Source organism: Aegilops tauschii, chromosome 2 (assembly GCF_002575655.3).
Source record: "Aegilops tauschii subsp. strangulata cultivar AL8/78 chromosome 2, Aet v6.0, whole genome shotgun sequence".
NCBI lineage: Eukaryota > Viridiplantae > Streptophyta > Magnoliopsida > Poales > Poaceae > Aegilops > Aegilops tauschii.
The window spans coordinates 605,078,002-605,086,721 of record NC_053036.3 but is presented as its reverse complement, the minus strand read 5'-3'; the positions used below and the strand labels follow the sequence as shown (position 1 = coordinate 605,086,721).

The window sequence follows — 8,720 nt, the reverse complement described above, 5'->3', positions numbered from 1 at the left end:
TCATCTGTGAAGGTCAGAAAATAACGATACCCACCGCGAGCCTCAATACTCATCGGACCGCATGCATCAGTATGTATTATTTCCAACAAGTCTGTTGCTCGCTCCATTGTTTCGGAGAACGGAGTCTTAGTCATCTTGCCCATGAGGCATGGTTCGCAAGCATCAAGTGATTCATAATCAAGTGATTCCAAAAGCCCATCAGCATGGAGTTTCTTCATGCGCTTTACACCAATATGACCTAAACAGCAGTGCCACAAATATGTTGCACTATCATTATTAACTTTGCATATTTTGGCATCACTATTATAAATATGTGTATTATTATGATCGAGATTCAGTAAACCATTTACATTGGATGTATGACCATAGAAGGTTTTATTCATGTAAACAGAACAACAATTATTCTCTGACTTAAATGAATAACCGTATCGCAATAAACATGATCAAATCATATTCATGCTCAACGCAAACACCAAATAACATTTCTTTAGGTATAACATCAATCCCGAAGGTATAGGAAGTGTGCGATGATGATCTTATCAACCTTGGAATCACTTCCAACATACATCTTCACTTCGCCCTCAACTAGTTTATGTTCATTTTGCAACTCCCGTTTCGAGTTACTACTCTTTAGTAACTGAACCAGTATCAAATACAGAGGGGTTGTTATAAACACTAGTAAAGTACACATCAATAACATGTATATCAAATATACCTTTGTTCACTTTGCCATCCTTTCTTTTCCGCCAAGTATCTAGGGTAGTTCCACTTCCAGTGACCATTTCCTTTGCAGTAGAAGCACTTAGTTTCAGGCTTGGGTTTAGCTTTGGGCTTCTTCATGGGAGTGGAAACTTGCTTGCCATTCTTCTTGAAGTTCCCTTTCTTTCCCTTACCCTTTTACTTGAAACTAGTGGTCTTGTCAACCATCAACACTTGATGCTCTTTCTTGATTTCTACCTTCGCCAATTTCAACATCGCGAAGAGCTCGGGAATTACTTTCGTCATCCCTTGCATATTATAGTTCATCACGAAGTTCTAGTAACTTGGTGATAGTGACTAGAGAACTTTTGTCAATTACTATCTTATCTGGAAGATTAACTCCCACTTGATTCAAGCAATTGTAGTACCCAGACAATCTAAGCACATGCTCACTGGTTGAGCTATTCTCCTCCATATTTTAGGCAAAGTACTGTCAGAGGTCTCATACCTCTTGACACGAGCATGAGTATGAAATACCAATTTCAACTCTTGGAACATCTTATATGCTCCGTGGCGTTCAAAACATTTTTGAAGTCCCGGTTCTAAGCCGTAACGCATGGTGCACTAAACTATCAAGTAGTCATCATACCGAGCTTTGCCAAACGTTCATAACGTCTGCATATGCTCCTGCAATAGGTCCGTCACCTAGCGGTGCATCAAGGACATAATTATTCTGTGCAGCAATGAGGATAATCCTCAGATCACGGATCCAATCCTCATCATTGCTACTAACATCTTTCAACTTATTTTTCTCTAGGAACATATCAAAAATAAACGGGGAAGCTATGCGCGAGCTATTGATCTACAACATAATTTGCAAATACTATCAGGACTAAGTTCATGATAAATTAAAGTTCAATTAATCATATTACTTAAGAACTCCCACTTAGATAGACATCCCTCGAGTCATCTAAATGATCACGTGATCCAAATCAACTAAACCATGTCCGATCATCACGTGAGATGGAGTAGTTTTCAATGGTGAACATCACTATGTTGATCATATCTACTATATGATTCACGCTCGACCTTTCGGTCTCCAGTGTTCCGAGGCCATATCTACATATGCTAGGCTCGTCAAGTTTAACCTGAGTATTCCGCGTGTGCAAAACTGGCTTGCACCCGTTGTATGTGAATGTAGAGCTTATCACACCCGATCATCACGTGGTGTCTCTGCACGACGAATTGTCGCAACGGTGCATACTCAGGGAGAACACTTATACCTTGAAATTTAGTGAGAGATCATCTTATAATGCTACCGCCGAACTAAGAAAAATAAGATGCATAAAGGATAAACATCACATGCAATCAAAATATGTGACATGATATGGCCATGATCATCTTGCGCCTTTGATCTCCATCTCCAAAGTACCGTCATGATCTCTATCGTCACCGACATGACACCATGATCTCTATCATCTTGATCTCTATCAAGTGTCGTCGTATGGTCGTCTCGCCAACTATTGCTTTTGCAACTATTACTATCGCATAGCGATAAAGTGAAGCAATTACATGGCACTTGCATCTTATGCAATAAAGAGACAACCATAAGGCTCCTGCCAGTCGCCGATAATTTCAAAAACATGATCATCTCATACATAAAATTTAGCATCATGTATTGACCATATCACATCACAACATGCCCTGCAAAAACAAGTTAGACGTCGTCTACTTTGTTGTTGCAAGTTTTACGTGGCTGCTACGGGCTGAGCAAGAACCGTTCTTACCTACGCATCAAAGCCTCAACGATTTTTCGTCAAGTATGTGTTGTTTTAACCTTCAACAAGGACTGGGTGTAGCCACACTCGATTCAACTAAAGTTGGAGAAACTGACACCCACCAGCCACCTGTGTGCGAAGCACGCCGATAGAACCAGTCTCGCGTAAGCGTACGCGTAATGTCGGTCCAGGCCGCTTCATCCAACAATACCGCCGAATCAAAGCAATGTTAGATAGCAGGTTTTTATATAGATACACACAGAAATAATAAGGTCCCGGTTTAGTCCAGAATTGTTTTTATTAGTATATATAAACCACAGCGAACAAGTAAACTACACCATATTTACCTGTCTGGTAGTTAATAGCTAGGTGACGCAAGTCTCAGTATACCATAACCTTCAGATAACCAAATTCCGATGAAAACAAACCAGGCTTCCATCTTGTTCCATCGTGGTGCTATACTACTACTACCAACCCCCAATTTAAAAGCTTGCAAAGTTTCTCTTGCTGGTTGGCATCACGCCCACACCCAATCTGAATCTCAACTAGTCTACTAAGGAGATGAGTTAAACCAACGCTAAACACAACAGCAGCACGCCTAGAGCTCTTTCCCTAATCTAAATCATGGTGCAGAAGCTATGGATTGGATGTTCTGCAGATGATACGGCAACTACTGCCCGCATAGGAAATAAAGATGTTGCTCTAGCCAACCAAAACAGAGGGCAGAGACTAACCGGCTGAGGCAGGAATCTGGTCAGCTTCAACAGCCGTGCTCCTTGTCAGGGTAGTAGACTCCGGTGGGTGGCTCTGTGTCCGTCTGGTCGATGGAGGCGGCGACAGCGGCAGCGGAGGTGGCGGCGACTCAGGTGTTGGGGAAACGAACGATCTGTTTATGCGTGACGCACAGGAAAGAGATGACCTTACTTCTATTTATTTATTTCCTCCGCCTCAATCATTATCCGAACATGACTGTTCCTTATTATTATTATAATTATCTACATCTACACTTCTACATCTACATCTACATCTACACTACTATTAAAAGAGCAAACATAAGTTCTTCTAAAGCCACACAACAAACTGTAAACAACATAATCAAGACCTTCCTCTACACTATTATTAAAAGAGCAAACATAAGTTCTCCTAAAGCCACACAACAAACTGTACACAACATAGTCAAGACCTTCCGATCAAATCAATCTAAACATATCCTACTGCTCATATTGCGTTAATGATCTGCCACCCAGATCAAACGGCTCAGATCCAATGTTTTGCCGAGCAGACTCGTCGTCTGCCCAATCTCCGCGTCCACGATCTCGCGGCCTCGCCCGCAACAGCCGATGGATTCCACCCGAATCGGGCTAATGAGATCGATATCCCTAATTTCTCGCCCCATACCCACGATCCTTTTCTTTCTCTCCCCAATCGTGCTGCCCTCCCTCCCTCCCCACCGCCCCGCCCTATCGCCTCCACGCGAGCCCAGCGCCGCCGCACTCTCGTGCCTCCCCCATGCGAGCCCAACGCCGTTGCTCTCCTCTGCCGCCCCCACACGCTGCGTGCGTGCTGCCACCATCTCCGCCGCCTCCTCGAGACGAGGCCGCCACCATAAGCCCCACTCCGGCGCACTTGCCCGCCCATGTAGGTACTCTTTCATCGGCCGTGGTGGTCGCTGCCGCCGCGCTCCATGACGCCTGCGACACTGGCCTCGGGAACTCGGTCTGGATCGCCTCCACGCCTCCACAGGAGGAGCAAGAAGGCCTGGTACGCTACATCCCTCTCAAGGCCCTACTTCCTCTCCACCAGTTGAGTTAAAACATGTGAGTCGTTGTACGCTGGGTGTTTGATGATAGTTCTGCAAGGAAGATCATGCGTGCTACTGTGTTTTTTCAATCTCTCATCTAACATTGTCGTGGGAAGCTTCTAAGGATTGGAGTACCTCTGCGTACAAGTTACAATGGGCCTGGTGGGGTAAAGGGGTCTTCAGTTGATGTTTTCAAATCTGCAATAAGCTTGTTGTCTTACACTGGGATGCAGTTCTGTTTTATTTGGAGATGGATTGAAAAATCCGAGCTACAATGACCTTCTACAAAGCTGTCCGAAAATGTGAGTAACATCTCCATATCATTGTGTCTGAAAAACTACTGCACCATCTTTATTCGGATTGATACACGTATATATAGATGCTCTGGTCTGCCCTCAACTTTTGCTTCTTTTTGCTTCTTAATTGGTTATCATCTGGCAAAGTATGCTTATTTATTTGGCTTGCAGCCAATATTCTATAGCTGATATACATTTTCCAGGTATATTTGGTTCTAATCTTTTATCTGCTTCTTCTCTGAATTGATAATGATAAGTTATGTTCGCCGCAATTCTGCCGCCACCGTCCACGTCGTTTCCATGATGGCAGCCTTGGCGCCAGGGCGTGGGAGCTACTTCTCAGCCTTGCCGGGGTTGACGGCAGCGACACAGTTAAGTTACAACACTGTGTATTTCTTATTTTCTTATGAGATAAGGTAAAACTTTTGTCCAGCATGGTATCTGAGACTGAGTGTTTCGCATTATTCTCAATCTTCAAATGTTGCTGTCTTTGCAGATCATTAACTTTTGGCGTGTTCATTTGTATCAAGTGTTCTGGAGCTCATACAAACCTGGGGGTGCACATTTCCAAGGTAGCCACAATATCTATGTATTGCTAGCTATTTGTCAGTAGTGTCCTTCCATTTTCAGTTTTATTTCTTCTTACTTGGAATGATTTTAAATTCAGCCGTATGAGATGTTGGCTAATACTCCCTCCGTCCGCGAATAAGTGTACATCTAGCTTTTGTACTAAGTCAAAATTTTAAAATTTTGACCAACTTTATAGAAAAGAATAGTAGCATATATGACATCAAATTGATATATTATGAAAGTACATTCGAAAACGAATCTAGCGATACTAATTTAGTGCCATAAATGTTGGTACGTTTCTCTATAAAGTTGGTCAAAGTTTTAAGACTTTGACTTAGAAAAAAACTAGATGTACACTTATTCACGGACGGAGGGAGTAATGGATTAGACTTTTCAGTTATATAGTTGGGCTTTTATTCGCTAGCCCTTTCTGAAACTAGGCAAGTGCAACCATGAGGCTTACTTTAGAACTTGTAGGGACCCTTTGATATTTTCATGTCCTAGCGATTTCTACTGTCCCAGTGTGGAAGGTTGTCAGGCAATAGACAATAAAGCAGATGTTTCAAGTTTCAACTTACTTTCTAGGTTGTACAGTTGTTTGTAAGTTGATAAACACCTGCATGGAGCCACACCCATATATTAGCAAATAAATAAATAAATTCTGAAGCAAGCGTCTTTTGACAAACAGAATTAGATCATAGGCTTTTTGCGAAAGATGTCGTGCACATATATGATTGACATTCCTAATATTATTTCCTTCCCCTCGAGATAATATTACTCTTTCTAATATTCTTAGTATACTATTTTTTCATGTATTAGATACGACAAGTGATCATAATGTCAGGTGGCCAGTGCAGATATAATGTTTGGTGGTTCAACTATTCGTTTCTGGTGTTTGAGTAGAACCCTGTTTATTTTAGGTGCTCTGTGAAGCTAGATGAATGGACAGATGAACAAGTTGATTTTTTGATCGATTCAGGTGAAAATGGTGCTCTTTTAATAGTAGTGTAGACTAGATACGAGGCATTTCTTGGAAAGTACACAAAGCCAAGGCAAGATTGCTCAGCGGATGACCGAAATGATTTTATAAGGTATACACTAAGTTAGCAGATTCTCATTCTTTGGGATGCATTCCCGTAGCATGGCAGGGTTCTTTCATATTTGCTCAACACAACTCTACTGAAGAATGATGATTCTCCTTATTCGCACATTTGTACGCGAAAATTATACTCCTACAAAATTACATCAGTTGATGATTCTCCTTATTCGCATCTCGACTCAACAGTTTTTGTCTAACCAACAGCTTTCATGTGCTTCACAGAACAATGACAAATATCATTACCAGCAGCCATTTAAGTTGTCCTACATTAAAGTTGTTGGTTATTCTCTATTATGTCGTTCAATTTGGCCTACGACCTCTAGATGGTGATCAATAGTGTTGCAAGTTAGATAAAGAAAGGTGAGTACTGGTCATTTGAGTAAGAAGTTCTTACATGAGGAAAATATTTGGCGCTTTCATCGAGGCCATCTTTGCAAAATGGGCATGTCTAGGACTAAACAATGATCCAACCTAAGCCAGTTATATGTTCTTTAACGTGGGTTCATATACATTTAAAAAGACTATTTCTGTAAAGGTATGTCACATATTTTAGTGTAATTATAAATCTCCACATATTATATATGATGCCACCAATGGGTCATTCCGACTAGGTATTTGTATTTTGAAATGTTGTTTCTCAGTTTTGTAGCCTTTTTCTTAAGAGGCATAAAAGGGGCATCAGGACTATGTAAAATTCGGATCTATAATATGTATTTTTCTGTATAAGAGGGCAATGAAATTCATGGTTTTTTAGTTTATACTGTATTATCCATGATTAGTTGATTACCAACTGATGTGAAATACTTGCAAAATTATAGAGGGAGTTGCTTATACTCCTACGAAGACCGCAACGGTGGTGGTTGTGCTGGTGAGGGATGCAATGTGATAAAAAGTGGAGATGCATATGTTGTTTTGCGGTGTGTCCTCTGTTTGGGAAATCAACATTGTTGAACAAGTTGACAGGAACTTATTCGAAGGATTGCAGTAGTTGGGATCACAGAGGCGAGCTTTGTCGGGCCAAAGGGAGATCGGAAACGTGCACTGGTAGAAAAAAGCCCTTTAGTCCCGGTTCGCAACAGCCTTTAGTCCCGGCTGTGCAACCGGGACTAAATATGCGCGACTAAAGACCCCCCTTTAGTCGCGCCTCTTACGGACCGCGACTAAAGGCTTTAGTCCCGGTTCTTGTGGCTGACCGGGACTAAAGGCCCGTCCACGTGGGCGCCAGTGGTCCGCCGGGGCGGAGGACCTTTAGTCCCGGTTCTCGTGGCCAACCGGGACTAAAGGCCTCCTCCGCAGGTTTAGGGTTTTAGCCCCCCTAAACCTGGTTTCTTTTTAGTTTGGAGTGTTTTATTTTTTATATATTTTATTTTGTGTTTTATTTTAATTTTGATGAAGTTTCAGTACACATATTCTACGCTACTATATACATGCATATGAAATTTCAAACAAGAAGAATTCAAGAGGAATATATAATATATATTCAATCTCGGGTGGCCAACCGGGACTAAAGCCCCTCCCGTCCGTCAGCTGGATGGGCCTTTAGTCCCGATTGGCCTGGCCAACCGCGACTAAAGGCCTTCGGGGACCTTTAGTCCCGGTTGGCCAGGCCAACCGGGACTAAAGCCCCTCCCGTCCGCCAGCTGTCGACCGAGCGCGCTGGACCCAGATAGTTGGTCGCGGGTCTCCTCCCGAACCGCGACTAAAGGCCCCTTTTATCGCGGTTCGATTGTTTTGAGGACTAATGGGGGGCGTATGGAAGCCTCTTTTTTACTAGTGGTGACCAGGGTCCTGGTATGATGTGCTCGTAATAAGAAGACAATGAGATGCGGCAAGGGACAGTTTGACGGTGTTAAGGGAGTAACTAGGCATAATAGCAATAATACTGCAGGTCTAATCTAACGTAAATCCTTAGCAACTGGATCTGGTCACTATGGATGGAGGAAATTGATTGTATTAAAAGTGGTGGTGCTTTTTATGTTGTGTCAGACCCGAGTGGTACATTTGGTCTACGTGGACAAATGAGTGCAGTACTACTGCTTAATGCAAGTTATCAAAATGAATTAACATATAATATATGACTATGATTGCTTCAACATTGATCTGAGAATTATTATTACATTTATCCCGTATCATTGTACATGCAGGATAAGAGATGTAAGTTGGGTATTCAGATTTTAAATTTGAGACGTGCATTGCACGTGCATGTTTACTAGTTCCCGAAATAATCCAAATTGTAATTGACTGACTCGCCAAATATTTATCCGGACTCCGTCTTGGACAAATTAATACATGTTTTGGAACTACTCGGCGAGGCGAACTAAACTACTGCCCAAATGCGTAAAAGTGCAGCTGCGCTATTACGTCGTCGAGCGCACGCGCATGGATTGCAAAATGGGACAAATCAGTTTCAGATTTAGAAAACTGCTCACCCACCCATTTTATATATGGAAAGTCCATTGATTTTTCTCCACCTCATC

At 42.2% G+C, this 8,720-nt stretch overlaps 1 long non-coding RNA gene across 1 annotated transcript; it reads left to right on the top strand.

Moving 5' to 3' along the window:
* The first annotated feature begins 3,955 nt into the window (after positions 1–3,955).
* LOC120974721 (uncharacterized) lies at positions 3,956–5,788 on the top strand. Its single transcript, XR_005770074.3, has 3 exons — positions 3,956–4,580; positions 4,832–4,945; positions 5,071–5,788. It is a non-coding gene; the product is annotated as an uncharacterized lncRNA (long non-coding RNA).
* The last annotated feature ends 2,932 nt before the right edge of the window (positions 5,789–8,720 follow it).